Raw genomic sequence first — 17183 nt, forward strand, 5'->3', positions numbered from 1 at the left:
GTGAGAAGGGCGATAAGCGGACTGAGAGTGCGAGATCAAATCATGGGTGTTCAAATATGACAACAGCTGCTTTAAAACAACCTTTTCAAAAACTTTGGACAAGAATGATAAATTAGATACAGGACGATAGTTCTTCAAAATATTGACATCAAGACTAGGTTTTTTGAGAAGTGGTTTGACAAGTGCAGTTTTGAACAATGATGGAAAAACTCCTGATAACAGGCTATCATTGACAATTTGAGTAAGAGTTGGCAACAACACATCAAGATTCTCAAAAAGCAGTGGTGTGGGTATGGCATCAAGTGGACAAGTTGTTGGTTTGGACTTTAGAATAATGGATCTGAGGTCTTTTTCACTGATCGGCTGAAATGATGGAAAAGAACAATCAGTGGGAACATCAACATGACTGGAGGAAGCAGAATGTGCACCCATCTGATCAAGTTCAGAAGGAATATCTGAAACCTTCTTGATAAAATAATCACTGAATACATCTGGCAGCTGTTTCCAGGTATATCCTGGAGGAACAGCAGAACTTTGTTCCAAAAGGGAAGAGAATCTTGGCGCCAAGAGCTCAAGAGAAGATAGCACGCTGAGACAGTAGCCTATGCTGAGGCGGACCTTTGAACTCTTGTATCCACCAGGAATGGCCAAGGAACTCAAACACGTGTCTGGACCACCTCCTAATATGCACCACCTTCTGTTCTGACAAACTAACGGTGCTAGAGCGTTGTAAACAATTTCATTCGCTGTATGTTCCCCCTTTTTGGATAACTTGCACATGTCAAAACAGTTTCAGAAACATAAACCACAAAACCGTTAGGCTTTTCTCTTTTTTATTTAGTCAAGTTTTGACTAAATATTTTAACATCGAGGGGAATCGAAACGAGGGTCGTGGTGTATGTGCGTGTGTGTGTGTGTGTGTGTGTGTGTGTGTCTGTGTGTGTGTGTGTGTAGAGCGATTGAGACTAAACTACTGGACCGATCTTTATGAAATTTGACATGAGAGTTCCTGGGTATGAAATCCCCATTTTTTTTTCTTCATTTTTTTGATAAATGTCTTTGATGACGTCATATCCGGCTTTTCGTGAAAGTTGAGGCGGCACTGTCACGCCCTCATTTTTCAACCAAATTGGTTCAAATTTTGGTCAAGTATTCTTCGACGAAGCCCGGGGTTCGGTATTCATTTCAGCTTGGTGGCTTAAAAATTAATTAATGACTTTGGTCATTAAAAATCGGAAAATTGTAAAAAAAAATAAAAATTTATAAAACGATCCAAATTTACGTTTATCTTATTCTCCATCATTTGCTGATTCCAAAAACATATAAATATGTTATATTCGGATTAAAAACAAGCTCTGAAAATTAAATATATAAAAATTATTATCAAAATTAAATGGTCCAAATCAATTTAAAAACACTTTCATCTTATTCCTTGTCGGTTTCTGATTCCAAAAACATATAGATATGATATGTTTGGATTAAAAACACGCTCAGAAAGTTAAAACAAAGAGAGGTACAGAAAAGCGTGCTATCCTTCTTAGCGCAACTACTACCCCGCTCTTCTTGTCAATTTCACTGCCTTTCCCATGAGCGGTGGACTGACGATGCTACGAGTATACGGTCTTGCTGAAAAATGGCAGCTACTTGACTAAATATTGTATTTTCGCCTTACGCGACTTGTTTTTGTTTTTTATTTACGCTTTTGGCAAAGTTCAGTCTAAATGTGACACTAGAATTGATACTGCTTTAATTTTCCGAAACAAAAAGAGTCGAAAAGGGAAAACATCCTTATCTGCTCTGTTCCTTCTGGGAAATTGAACTTTCTGCAACCTCTGGAAAAAGAAAAATCACAATTAATAACCGCACACCATGTACCGCCATGTTATGGTTTTGGTTCAATCATGGCATGTGCTACACGATATTGCCACAGCAGCAGAAGGCAGAAAGATAAGGATAAGATGTCATATAGTCCTGTGAGGTTACCCTCGTAGACATTCGTGAGGCTTTCTCTCAGGGGAAAGCAAGCAGCCATTCAGTACGGTGCTACCCATTTTTTGTTTCCTGCATGCGTGTATTCACGTTTCCAAGCCCTGAGACTTTCGCTGTGATCTTTGGGATCTTTATCCAGCACATGCGTGCACACGGGGGTGTTCGGACACCGAGTGGAGTCTGCACAAAGTTGACTCTGGGAAATCAATCCCTCGCCGAAGGTGGGGATCGAACTCCCGCCAATAGCGACAAGTGGTTTTGAGGCCAGCGCCGCTACCGACTGAGCTATTTCCCCACCCCGAAGAAGAAGGCAGTATGAATCCTTCCCCATGGGGGCGCATCAAGGCTCTCAGTATCGTGTCACGTACTCTGAGTATTCTACTGTCTCTGGGGCCCTGATCTAGCTCCGTTTGTGTCTCGTTTGAGACAAAAGATGTGGCGACTTAGAACTCTGACTTTGTGCCTTGGAGCCTTCTCTATGTGCCAAAGTTAAGGCTGAATGCCATGTTTATTTACAAGACACCTTAGCCTTCTTCGTCTTAACTATTTCCAGTAAAGACGAATTCTTTGTTTTTTGGCATAGTGCTGAAAATAAATATATCCCGACAAGAATATTTACAGGAAGAAGTGTGTGCACAAATCATACAGTACATTTACCGTGTGTTTGCATGTGCGTGCGCGCGTGTGTGTGTACGTGTGTGTGTGTGTGTGTGTGTGTGTGTGTGTGTGTGTGTGTGTGTGTTTGAGTTAATGTCTTCTGTCGTTTGTCACGGAAGCTTGCGTCAGTTGTCTTTGTAATTGTTGGTATTTACCCCAGGCTATACAGATTTTTAAATCTTTAACATTTTAAAGGTAAAAACAATTTCAGCCTGATATTGAAAGAAAAAACCACAGAACAAAAACACAGAAAGATTCACGAAAGGTAGCTAATTACGAAAAAACATTTGAAAGAGACACGCCATATAAATAAATGCGCGCACATGATATAATTGTTTTCTTGTATGCTCCCTGTTCGGCATTCGTGATGGAGATTTAATTATTAAGAGTATTGTGTAGACTGCGTTCCACACAATGAAAGGCATTTCTTTTGTTACAATACCTACTTTCCGGGTGAGTTTACTTTCCTTTGTAATTGGCCATCTCTGCTTCCCTGCTGAATATAAAGCTCTTTTTTTTTTTACCAGCTTTTGTAATCCAGCTTTGTTTAATCCTGCACGTTGGGTCGCCTTGCTTGCACCGATTGTAACCCTGAATTCACCAAAGCTACCAGTGGTTGGCAAAGAAACAGCAGGAGAAGAAATTGCAAGTAACAATGTATAAAATAGGAGAAATCTTCAGCAGAATATAAAAATAACACACAAACACACACTCACACACACATCACACACACACACCAACACACACACACACACACGTAAACACACACACAAACAAGTACACACACACACACACTTACACTAACACTCACACGCACACACACACACACACACACACACTCACACACACATACATAGACACACTCGCATAGACACACACACACACACACACACACACACACACACAACACACACACACATACTCACACACACACACACACACACACACACAAACACTCACACAAACACACTCACATAGAGACGTGCGCGCGCGCGCAAATTCGCACGCATGAGGTACAAAAGCGCCAAGTGCCCATGTACATAACTTCACACACACACACACACACACACACACACACACACACACACACACACACACACACATATATATATATATATACACACACATACGCACACACCCATACACTCACAACACACACGCACGCACGCACACATGCGCGCACGCACGCACGCACGCACGCACGTACGTACGCACACACATACACACACACAACCATATACTTCGGAAACAGGTATGCCACTTTCGCATTTTGGGTTTAAAAAAGAACGAATAAGGACAATCCTTTCTGCATTCAGTACACTGCTATATGCACCAGCATGGAAGAACACTTGATTCTTGTATCACGTGCTTCAGTTAGGAATAAGATGGTGGCTGCACAGTTTGCATTAGTGGTGTTCTCTGTTGCTGTCACAGTCGCCAAGAACACGGGCCTCAGGGAAACAATGACAGTTAAACAAGATGAAAACGACATGTTGGAGAGGACATCACCCCTTGCAAGAACGCTTCAAGTCTTTAGGAACTTTTCTCCGAGTACTGTATCAAGAACCTGCGGATTATTCGCCAGTTGCTTTCAAGTCACTGGCAAGTCATCCAAGAAAATATCTTTGAGTAGCAAGTTTGCTCTTAGCTCTCTTGCGATCAATACCTCAACACAAAATGCGTCTGACACACAAGTAAACAACAAACGTAACCTTAAGCAACGTTTGCGGGAATGGACCTCTACTGCAGTTGTTCCAGGCACGATGACTTTAGCTACAGATGGAAATGATAATATCACTTTGCGGGTCTTCTCCAAAAACGGATCTTTGAAGATGGCAGATACCACTAGCACGAACACGGGAATTCCAAAATGTCACCATCAAGTTCTTAAAAAGACGTATGCAAGCACTGTAGCTGCTGGTACATTTGATAGATATTCAACTTACAGCGGAAGCTCCGAACCTCTGTCCTCAGAGTACCCTCACGACCAGGATCGAAGACACACAGAAAACGACTCTGAAACAACCACTCTACAACCGCCAGTTGTCACCTCCCAGAACGGTTCCCGGCTGCATCTCCACACTGAATTCCTGGTGAATTGTCTCCAAGCCAACAGCATTGTTGCTCTACCTTCCTTGGACGGACAGCTGGTGTTTGACATTGATCCAAGACAACTGAGTGAAGAGCTGAACGAAGACCTCGAGTGTCACATGTCCATGGCAGCTGCCCCGGGTAAGGTTCTGCTGATGGAATTCAGCGAAACTTCAAGAGAAGACAGTGCAGCCATCGTGTTCTCCGTATCGGAGACGTCAGGGGAGGAGCTTGTGGATCGTTACAACAGACAGTACGTGGTGTCCTGGAACACTTTCGGGAGAGCCTGGGACAGACGAGCCTACAGCAGCCCTGGTCAGACCGTGTGGTTGCATGTGAACGTACAGGATATGGATCACATCCCTCCCATTGTAGTCAACTTTACCTGGGTCAATAGCACGCTTGTTCCAGGCCTGGAGACTGTCTTCACAAGTCCCAGCACAGGTTGGTAGACTCATAAACCCATGCTCGCACACAGGGTGGGGAAAGGCGTAGAATAGACGCTTTTTAGAAATAACTCTGTCACTGCTGCATGACCGTTCGGCAGAGTTATGCCGCTTGAAGCTCGGACAAATATTTCCACTTCTGCTTCCGGCCAACACGTTAAGTAAGTAAACAAGTAAGGAGAGAGGAGAGAAATCGGTCCAACAATTATGGGTTGCTTCTGGGGAAAGTGCGATTCTGATAGTCGATACCCTGCGCGCGTACGTAACGTCAGTTTTTTTCCCATTTGTGAAACGTGACATTAGACGCCAGTCACTAGCGAGAGTGTGTCTCAAACACGTGGACAAGAACCACGTGATGTTTGTCTGAGTGAAGCAAGGGTACTCACTCTTTCACAACCCATAGAAACCCGACAGAGCACGCACGCACGCACGCACGCACGCACGCACGCACACACACACATTCACCATCACACTCGTCTCGATTCCCAGTCTATCTCAAAACATTTTGTCAAAAACTTGACGTCTGTATAAGCCTATACTAATTGACTGAATGTTTAATTACGATGCAAGCGGTTTGTTTATTTTGTTTGTTTGTTTGTTTGTTGATTGGGTGATTGTTTGTTTATTGTTGTTGTTTATCTTTGTTTCTTTGTTTCAGGACACATTCAAACGCACAATTTTGATGGTCACACGTTCTACCATTTCAACAAAATGGACAGATGGGCTCACGTGGACATTCCTTTACATTCCTGGATAATGTTCAGCTTTGTCTACATAAGGTGTTACGTAAATATCCAAATATACTACGGGAACAAGTCCAGCGGTACTGACGTCTGTTCTCGCGACTTCATTCTTCCTGCCATCAGGAAAACAACCGTTATGCACGTGCGATATACAAGAAGGTTTGGGTCCAGACAGAACCGTGGACTTACAAAAGGTTTCTTCTTACAATACATGCATCTTTATCAATGGAGATCTCCTATTCTTCTATGGTGTACTTATTGCGTACAGCTAGAGGGTGTATAACAGACAATTCACAGGGAATGAACAATACCTGAAGATTTTCAGGAAAGACATAAATCATGAGTGAAACAGTAAGAATGTATGTCTTCTAAAATAGCCAGACAGCCGACAACTAAAAGATATTTATATCACATGGCAATTGTAAAGGATATACGTTCTCACTCAAAACATAGGTGCATTTAATGAAAATGTCGGGGAAATTACGAAGGGAAATGACATACCCTCATATTCAATGTTGGCCACCAACTTTTTTGGCTCACGAAGTGTAGCCTATGCGATCGTAACTTTGTCTGTCTGTGCGTTTGTGCGTGTGTGTGTGTGTGTGTGTGTGTGTGTGTGTGTGCGTGTGTGTGTATGTCTGTGGTAGAAACTTTAACATTTCCGAGTCTATGTGTGAGTGGTTATCCAAGACTATGGATAAAGCTCGCATAAGATTACGTCACGGTCAAAAGTGTTTGACGTCAATTAATGCATCATGACGGCATGCCTCCCTGTAGTCTTTCTCTCTCGCGTGGTGTGTGTGGTCTCGGTCATTGTTATTTTGAGCGGGCCGAGACTATTTGGCAGTCGTGTCCCTGTAAGTAGGCTACATGCAGACACAGACAGATCTAGATCTAGTGTCTCTCTTTCTTGCACAGTGACACCTAAGCTTACTAGTCACCTGGCTGGCTATAGTGGGAGGGTTACTTTTGGTGGTCACATTAGATATTATGTTTTTTGGAAAGTTCGTTTTATTTGCAGCCACAGTTCGGTAAACGACAAATGGCTAAACCCAACCACCTAAGAATGAGAAGCGTTTTTGTAACATGACCCATATTCTGCAAAATGCAGCCATGACGCAGGGGGTAGGTTACAAAAAAACGTCATGTACCGCTTGACTGCATACGGATATAAGCAAATTATACCTTAAACGAAAGCTAAAGATTGTTGCCATCAGGCAGCAAGTAAAATGCCTAATTCGTATACACAGTTTTATTTTTAACAACATCTGTATAACATGCGGACGACAAAACAGGAAATGCCATTTTCTCAATCGATATGTATAGCTAACTGAACGCCTGGTTGAAACCGCAATCAAAAACATCTTAAAAATTGTTTATTCTCACAGCTAGAATTATTTTACATCAACAATTGTTAATTTACTGAGGAAAACAACAGTCATATAAGATAAATAATGGATGATTCTGAATCAACTCCGAAAACCGAACCGGGTCGAAGCAAAAAAGAGTTTACACATACACAGGCTTGAAAAAGGATAATTTGGTTCAATCTGTTAGATTTTTACCCATAACGTTAAAGATCAGCTCAATATAAAAGGAAAGTGATCATTGTAAAAGGATTTTGCTATCGCAAAATAATTCAACTTCCGGTTTTACCACATGGCGTCCATAATATTATCAATTTATTACATAGCGTGCATTTGTCAGAAATTATACTAAATGTTAGAAGCGATCTTAAAGTGAAAGTAACGTTTAATAAAAGTATGCGCATTTACTTATTGATTGATATATGACTAAAATAATGGACATGTAATTTAAACGTACAAAACGACATTTTGTACACTACCTCTCTAAAAAAACGCGACTATGACCGACCGATATGTATGTGTAAATTAGGTCATTGTTAGTGATGAAAACGGGTTTTCTTTAAAAGATAACACGCAAACTGTGAAGTTCAAGGCCATAAATGATTTTAGTACGACTTCTTCAAAACAGGTCTGTTTTTCACTCCACCAGTTTCAGTTTTAATAAAATATGTGTATAGCTGTCATTTTCAAAAAACCTTATCTGCAATTCACTTAACCAAATACACCATGAACCCAGAAGATATTAGAGTGAGACACTTTACAGTGAAATATGTTATGATTCCCCTTATTTCAAAATATATGCATTTTAATTGGCAGACACGATTCACGTCGTAGGTACGTGTCGTCTGGTGAGGCAACTGTTAGCATTTTTTGTCGTAAGAATTGACATTTTTAAACATAAATCATGGACAAAAAACTAATTCTACAAAAAGTGCAGGTTTTCTTGGTATAGTCAGTTAAAGCATCTTAAAATTCAAGAAATTGTGCAATTACGTGTATGTATTTGAAATGGTAGACAATATTGAATGAAAGTGATTTTTGACTGATTGAAACCCTACCCCCACTAACAAAATGGGCCCTGAGATTAGGGGTGTTAGTTAAAGATGACTGAATAATGGCTATGCTTTTCCCCTAAAGTATTCAAAACCTAAACATATACATAGGCAAGATGTTCTACGTTAACACAATTAACTTTTTAAACATATACATATGCTTAGTACACGATACTTCCGGTTTTTCTACCGGATGACTTGTACATTTAGGGGGTAAACACCTTATCGTAGAAAAAGCTTTATTTTCAAAAAGTGCAAGTAATTATTAAAAATCATACATAATATTTATATATAGGAGTTAATTTTCCTTCGAAAGTCATTTGTTTCAAGTGGCAGACAATGTCAGTTGGAGAGTTACATGTACGTAAAGTGTATAACTGTTGTCTGTGATTAGTGCATTGTGGACACATTGGCACCATTTGATCCTAAATGCTAAACGATGTCGTGATCATACCACAGTTTTAGGATAATTTTACATCGCATCGATTACTAAATTGATGGTAGAATTTCACTGATAAATTCTATTTCTGGTAGCGTCAGTGCCGTTATCTTTTTCTTTTTGTAATTAGGTAATAACGAATGAACCACGTGTCACACTCTTATGCTAGTCTTTAAATGACAATTCCAATTCTAGTAAGTTAAAAGGCATGTATTGCGCGTTACATACATTTATACCCCCCCCCCCCCCCCCAGGATTACAATGCAAGTAAACACATATAAAGAGATAGTAACGTTTTACATGGTTACACGTTCAGTAGTGAACGTAACGTGTGGTTTAACAAAATTACTTGCACATACAATAGTGAAGTCTGTCTGTGTGTCTTTGTTTGTGTGTTTGTCTATGTCTGTCTGTGTGTTCGTATGTTTGTCTCTCCCTCTGTCTGTCTATCAGTCTGTCTATCTCTCTCTTTCTCTCTGTGTCTCTGTCTGTGTGTGTGTGTGTGTGTGTGTGTGTGTCTCTCTCTCTCTCTCTCTCTCTCTCTCTCTCTCTCTCTCTCTGTCTCTCTCTGCGAGGTAGGTGCACTTAAAGAGAAAGCAATACAGAAAGAAATGCATTTCTCTACCAAGAATGAAGTTTGTCTGTCTGTGTGTTTGTGTGCGTGTTTTTTTGGTTGCGTAAGTGTTTCTCTATAAGCATCTCTACGTCTTTGTTCGCGTACATAAGTGCGTGCGTGCATGTGTGGGTGTTTCTGTGTCGGTTTGTCTCACTGTGTGTATGTCTATCATTTTGTCGGTATGTTTGTGTATGTGTCTTTGTGTGTGTGTGTGTGTGTGTGTGTGTGTGTGTGTGTGTGTGCGTGCGCGCGTGCGTGCGTGCGTGCGTGCGTGCGTGCGTGCGTGCGCGCGCGTGTGTGTGTATGCGTGCGTGCGTGCGTGTGTGTAGGCATGTGTGTGTGTGTGTAAGTGTGTGTGTGTGTGTGTGTGTGTGTGTGTGTGTGTGTGTGTGTGTGTGTGTGTGTGTGTGTGTGTGATTGCAATTATTCCTCCTTTTTACATTTAGTCAAGTTTTGACTAAATGTTTTAACGTAGAGGGGGGAATCGAGACGAGGGTCGTGGTGTATGTGCGTGTGTGTGTGTGTAGAGCGATTCAGACTAAACTACTTTACCGATCTTTATGAAATTTGACATGAGAGTTCCTGGAAATGATATCCCCAGACGTTTTTTTCATTTTTTGGATGAATGTATTTGATGACGTCATATCCGGCTTTTTGTGAAAGTTAAGGCGGCACTGTTACGCTCTTATTTTTCAATTAAATTGGTTGAAATTTTGGTCAAGTAATCTTCGACAAAGCCCAGACTTCGGTATTGCATTTCAGCTTGGTGGCTTAAAAATTAATTGATGACTTTGGTCATTAAAAATCTGAAAATTGTGTAAAAAATTTTTTTATTTTATAAAACGATCCAAATTTACGTTCATCGTATTCTCCATCATTTTCTGATTCCAAAAACATATAAATATGTTATATTTGGATTAAAAACAAGCTCTGAAAATTAAAAATATAAAAATTATTATCAAAATTAAATTTTCGTAATCAATTTAAAAACACTTTCATCTTATTCCTTGTTGGTTCTTGATTCCAAAAACATATAGATATGATATGTTTGGATTAAAAACACGCTCAGAAAGTTAAAACGAAGAGAGGTACAGAAAAGCGTGCTATCCTTCTCAGCACAATTACTACCCCGCTCTTCTTGTCAATTTCACAAAAATAAACAGATAATGACGTCATTGTAAGTGGCACAAACGTGTGCATGAATGCCTTCCCTTTCGAATGATTTACAGTTATAGAATTTCTGTCAAGCGGTTTAAGTTTTATGTCCGTTTTATGAACCCAACCCTCAAAACAAGAATAGTAACGCCAAAGAAGGAAAACATACACACAAACCAACGTTTTTCTCACCGGTGGTTTGGAATATTGCCCCAAAACTTTAGATTTAGTGTTGTGGTGTTAAAATCTATCAGAAAAATGTGTTTGCTAACGTGACGCCAAAAAGTAACCAAAACGGTCCTTAGCCGACTGACTATTACTGTGTGTGTGGGTGTGTATGTGTGACGGAGTGATTGAGTTTGTGTTACTGTTTGTCTATTTCTTACGTGAGCCTTGAAGGCTTCGCCTCTTGTTTAGTAATAAAATCTAAATGTTGTTATGTACGCATTTACAATCTTATTTTGATTGTAGCAATCTGTGAGATGCTAAGTTTTCAGTGTCCATATAAGCTTTTAGGAGGGAACATATGCGACTATATTAGTAGGAAAGCACCGTTCAGTTCTTAATGGCGTCAATTATTCTGAATGTTAACGTATCATTCATATTTGAAAAACTTGTTTAGCTTGTCCAAGGGTACTGTGTTGTAGACTGGGCACACAACTTGTTTAGCTTGTCCAAGGGTACTGTGTTGTAGACTGGGAACACAACTTGTTTAGCTTGTCCAAGGGTACTGTGTTGTAGACTGGGCACACAACTTGTTTAGCTTGTCCAAGGGTACTGTGTTGTAGACTGGGAACACAACTTGTTTAGCTTGTCCAAGGGTACTGTGTTGTAGACTGGGAACACAACTTGTTTAGCTTGTCCAAGGGTACTGTGTTGTAGACTGGGCACACAACTTGTTTAGCTTGTCCAAGGGTTCTGTGTTGTAGACTGGGCAAACAACTTGTTTAGCTTGTCCAAGGGTACTATGTTATAGACTGGGCACACAACTTGTTCAGCTTGTCCAAGGGTACTGTGTTGTAGACTGGGAACACAACTTGTTTAGCTTGTCCAAGGGTACTGTGTTGTAGACTGGGCACACAACTTGTTTAGCTTGTCCAAGGGTACTGTGTTGTAGACTGGGCACACAACTTGTTTAGCTTGTCCAAGGGTACTGTGTTGTAGACTGGGAACACAACTTGTTTAGCTTGTCCAAGGGTACTGTGTTGTAGACTGGGCACACAACTTGTTTAGCTTGTCCAAGGGTACTGTGTTGTAGACTGGGCACACAACTTGTTTAGCTTGTCCAAGGGTACTGTGTTGTAGACTGGGAACACAACTTGTTTAGCTTGTCCAAGGGTACTGTGTTGTAGACTGGGAACACAACTTGTTTAGCTTGTCCAAGGGTACTGTGTTGTAGACTGGGCACACAACTTGTTTAGCTTGTCCAAGGGTACTGTGTTGTAGACTGGGCACACAACTTGTTCAGCTTGTCCAAGGGTACTGTGTTGTAGACTGGGCACACAACTTGTTCAGCTTGTCCAAGGGTACTGTGTTGTAGACTGGGAACACAACTTGTTTAGCTTGTCCAAGGGTACTGTGTTGTAGACTGGGCACACAACTTGTTTAGCTTGTCCAAGGGTACTGTGTTGTAGACTGGGCACACAACTTGTTGAGCTTGTCCAAGGGTACTGTGTTGTAGACTGGGCACACAACTTGTAAAGGGAAAGAACATCTGAAGCTGAACTGTGTTACATTTAGATTGTCGTGTCTCTGCTGTGCACAGGTTTCCGGCTTCTCTTCTCCTTGCACGCTGACGGGGAGCAGCCCCAGCAGATGACAGACGGGCGATGGAACTGCTCTGTCGCTGCCTGGCCCCGCTTGCAGCACCACTTCCCCTGCAACCTGCGGCCCGACTGTGTGGACGGCAGAGACGAAGACAAGTGTCCCTACTCCAGCCCTGTGTGTGGGCGAGGTCTGATCCTTGTGGGACACAAGTGCTGCATCCTCATTCGCCAGGTAGGTCCGTTGTTTGCTACGCCGTCCTTCGCCCGACCGAACTTTTTTTCTTCTCAGAAACATCTAATAAGCTTTGACTCCCACCCCTCTTTCAGTTCTCCCAAAAACGATATTCTGGAATCAATTGCATCATGTAGTTCTTGAGCGAGGATTACTACTTCAGGAATCAGTCAACGTATTTTAGGAAATGTTCTAACCGATGCGGTTGTTTGGTCAATCTTTCAATTAGAATTCTATCCATAAAATTGGAATAGCTATATATTCATCACAGTAACAACAGATAACCTTTCTATCTTTTGCACAGTTGGCTGGCTTGCAGCTTCTTATTGTGGTGGTTTTTACATTTAGTCAAGTTTTGACTAAATGTTTTAACATAGAGGGGGGAATCGAGACGAGGGTCGTGGTGTATGTGTGTGTGTGTGTGTGTGTGTGTGTGTGTGTGTGCGTGTGCGTGTGCGTGTGCGTGTGTGTGTGTGTGTAGAGCGATTCAAAGTAAACTACTGGACCGATCTTTATGGAATTTTTCATGAGAGTTCCTGGGTATGATATTCCCAGACGGTTTTTTCATTTTTTCGATAAATGTCTTTGATGACGTCATATCCGGCTTTTTGTAAAAGTTGAGGCGGCACTGTCACACCCTCATTTTTTTAATAAAATTGATTGAAATTTTGGCCAAGCAATCTTCGACAAAGGCCGGACTTTGGTATTGCATTTCAGCTTGGAGGCTTAAAAATTAATTAATGACTTTGGTCATTAATTAAAAATCAGAAAATTGTAATTAAAATATTTTTTTAAACGATCAAAAATTACGTTTATTGTATTTTTTATCATTTTCTGATTCCAAAAACATATAAATATGTTATATTCGGATTAAAAACAACCTCTGAAAATTAAAAATATAAAAATTATGATTAAAATTAAATTTCCGAAATCGATTTAAAAACAATTTCATCTTATTTCTTGTCCGTTCCTGATTCCAAAAACATTCAGATATGATATTTTTGGATTAAAAACACGTTCAGAGAGTTAAAAAGAATAGAGATATAGAAAAGCGTGCTATCCTCCTCAGCGCAACCGCTACCGCGCTTTTCTGGATTGTTAATTTCACTGCCTTTGCCACGAGCGGTGGACAGACGATGCTACGAGTGTACGGTCTTGCGGAAAAAATGCAATGCGTTCAGTTTTATTCTGTGAGTTCGACTGAGCTTGACTAAATGTTGTATTTTCGCCTTACGCGACTTGTTTTTTTTCTAGTCGAACATTGAGCGTTTCATGAGTAGACGACATAATCATTCTAGCCACTGATACTTGTTGACCTGTATCACGTGCTAGAGGTTTATTGCAGAACCCTGGCGACGACATGACGTGGAATGAGGCGGATGCGGACTGCCGACATCGTGGCGGGCGCCTGGTCAGTTTGAACGGCCCTGAAGACTGGCAGATTGTCAAAAGCTTGTATGGTCACGTGAAAAAGGTGTACATTGGACTCAGGACAACGTCCGACACTCTGCCTCCCATGTACGCAATGGTTTAAACAAGATTTTATTCCGAGAACATAGGGTTGCATATAACATCAGGAACAATTGGGACCACACAATTTACGCATTCTTGTGAGTTGTTTCTCCTTATTTTCAAAATATTGACACTGGGCATTATAACAAAAAATTATAACAATTGACCGTGTCTCTTTATATAGAAATATAAAGAGTACCAACGTTCCAAATCAAGAATCAAAGAACAAGAAAGGTTAACATTTTGGAACGTTACATTGAGAACGTAGCAAAACATGTTTTGAATGAATGTTTTGTTTTGTCCCGAATTAAACGTTCCAAAAATGTTACATTTCTTTTATTTTTTTTAATGTTGCACTTTTCCAGATACCGACAAACGTGGCAGCACACTGATGGTAGCGTTGCTTACTACATTCCCAAGCTAAGGACCGAAAGGTACCCCAGACCTTCCTGCATCGTGCTCCAAATCGAAATATCACGTTCCATCACTCTGCCGCACCTTACGTGCAACAAGCCTTTCCCTGCAGACTACATCTGTGAGCTGGAGATTAGTGGAAGCACAAAATCAGTCCTGGAAGAATCAGTAAAGATAGTTCCTGTCGGGTCGTCAGCAAATTCGCTGACAAACTCGACACACTTTGTGGTTTGTTCCCAAGGACACTTTGCTCACAGTTTTCTGTCATGTGATCCGCAAAGTGCATGCATGAACAAACGTTCTTGTTCCGGTGATATGACGTCATATCCGCCGTCTTTTGCGTGCACCAATGGCCACCAGAGTGTGCCATACTCTTTGGTCTGTGACTTCCGGCCTGACTGCAGCGACAACAGCGACGAAAACTTCTGTCACTATTTGCCGTGTCATCCAACCCTCAACTTTGAATGTCGAAATGGACAGGTATATAATTTGCATATAATGTATGTACACTTTTTTTATTTGATTTTTTTTTAATATGGAGTAGAATCGGAAAAAAATCAGTTTCTCAAAATTGGCATGCATAATGTATATAGCCAGAAAGAAGTGCTTTTGAAAACAACATGTGTATCTGTGTATGCATGTTATTAGCACAGCTTTATAATAGATGCATAATTATATATATTTATTCTCTCTGAACTCTCAATACTGTTAAGGAGGCACATGCTTTCATTGCTTATTACAGATTGACAATAACAATTTCTCTTACTATGTTATACGACAAATACTCAACACCATACCAGCTTCAACCTCAATTTTGAATTCAAAGTCAACAAATATGAACAATAAGCAAAATTCCAAAGTTGGCAACATTCCGAAGTTAGGATATTTCAAAAGAAAGAACTATTCATGTTCGATTAAAAGCAAGTTATATGATTTGGCTTTTGTGTGTAGTTTTGGTGTTGTGCCAAAACGTATGGGGAGGTATCGTATACAATTTAATGTTAGCCGTGAAAGCCAATATGTTAACACAGATACACACGTGTGTAAGTGACAAAACTATATTGTTGGGCAGTGTGTGAAAAGGGAAGCAGTCTGCACTGACGTAGAGGACTGTATTGACGGAAGCGACGAGGATGTATGCACGACATATGTCTTCCTGCCTATACGCTCTGTGACGTGGCCCGTGATCGTCAAACTTGAAGGTCCTACGAGTGTCCGCTTGGTTCCAATGAACATTACCCACAGTGAGAACCAGTCACTGGAATGCCCGCCCGCCCATTTCCAGTGCCCAGGTAGCGGTTACTGCCTGCCCGTCTTCACGCGCTGTAACAGTGTGTACGACTGTCAGGGCCGTCAGGACGAGGCTGACTGTGACCGATACACGTGTCCTGGGTTCTATCGCTGTCGTGCATCTGCCGTCTGTCTGACTGCTGCCGAGATCTGTGACGGCGTGTTCCACTGTCCGCAGCACGACGATGAACTGCTGTGTGACTCGGTGTGTCCTCAGGGCTGCACGTGCTATGGCCACGCCTTCTTCTGTGGCGGCCTGGTCCCCGTGGGGCGGTTTGTAGAGCTGCGTTACCTGCACGCCAGTGGGAGCGGGCTGCGTCCTGTCGATGTCAACAACAACACCATGCTGGTTTACCTCAACCTGGCCAGCTGTGCACTGAGGGAACTCTCACACCTGAGTCTGCCCAACCTGCACAGTCTGCACCTTGGTGACAACTACCTGACTGAAGTCAGCGATGAACACCTTTCTCACCTGCCCAACCTGCGACACCTGTCCTTGGCCGGTAACCCCCTGACCTCTGTCTTTCATAATCAGCGTGTGACCCCCGTTCAATCTACCCTTCTTCGCACTCTTGACTTGTCACGTGTGACGATCCCCATGTTCCACATGAGTGCCCTCAGGACATTCCCCAACATTGAGGTCCTCAACCTGAGTGACTGTGAGGTGGACACTCTGTCCACTGACCGCTTCAAGACTCCCGCTTCCCTGCACGTGCTGGACGTGCGTGGCTGCCCCCTGACCTACTTTCCCAGAGACCTGCTGCAAGGTCTGGGTCAGCTTCGCGAGGTGATGGCAGATAACTACAAGCTGTGCTGCCCCCTCACTCTCCCCTCAGGCTTCAACCTGGCGGACTGCACGGCGCCGAGTGACGAGGTGTCGTCCTGTGAGAACCTGCTGCGTTCCCACATCTACCGCGTCTTCCTGGCGCTCTTCGCAGCCCTGGCCTTGCTGGGCAACCTCACGGCCTTCGTGGCTCGTGGCATCCTCGGTGAAATGAAGAACGGCTTTGATATCTTCACGGTGACACTGTGCACGGCTGATTTCCTGATGGGCGTCTACCTGGCCATCATCGGCGTGGCGGACCGTGTCTACCTGGGCTCCTACCTGTGGAATGACGTCAGCTGGAGACGCAGCACCGCCTGCAAGGTAGCTGGCTTTCTGTCCATGACGTCCAACGAAGTTTCGGCCCTGGTGGTCTGTCTGATCACACTGGACAGGTTGCTCGTCCTGCGCTTCCCCTTCAGCCGGGTCCGCTTCAGCAAGAAGAGCGGGGCTCTGGCCTCAGGCTTGGTGTGGGTGGTGGGTGTAGTGCTGGCTCTCATCCCACTGTTGCCTCCCACCGCCCACTGGGGTTTCTACAGTCTCAACGGAATCTGCATGCCGCTGCCCATCACCAGGAAGAAATTCCCGGGT

The sequence above is a fragment of the Littorina saxatilis genome, linkage group LG7 (assembly GCF_037325665.1).
Source record: "Littorina saxatilis isolate snail1 linkage group LG7, US_GU_Lsax_2.0, whole genome shotgun sequence".
In the NCBI taxonomy this organism is placed as follows: domain Eukaryota; kingdom Metazoa; phylum Mollusca; class Gastropoda; order Littorinimorpha; family Littorinidae; genus Littorina; species Littorina saxatilis.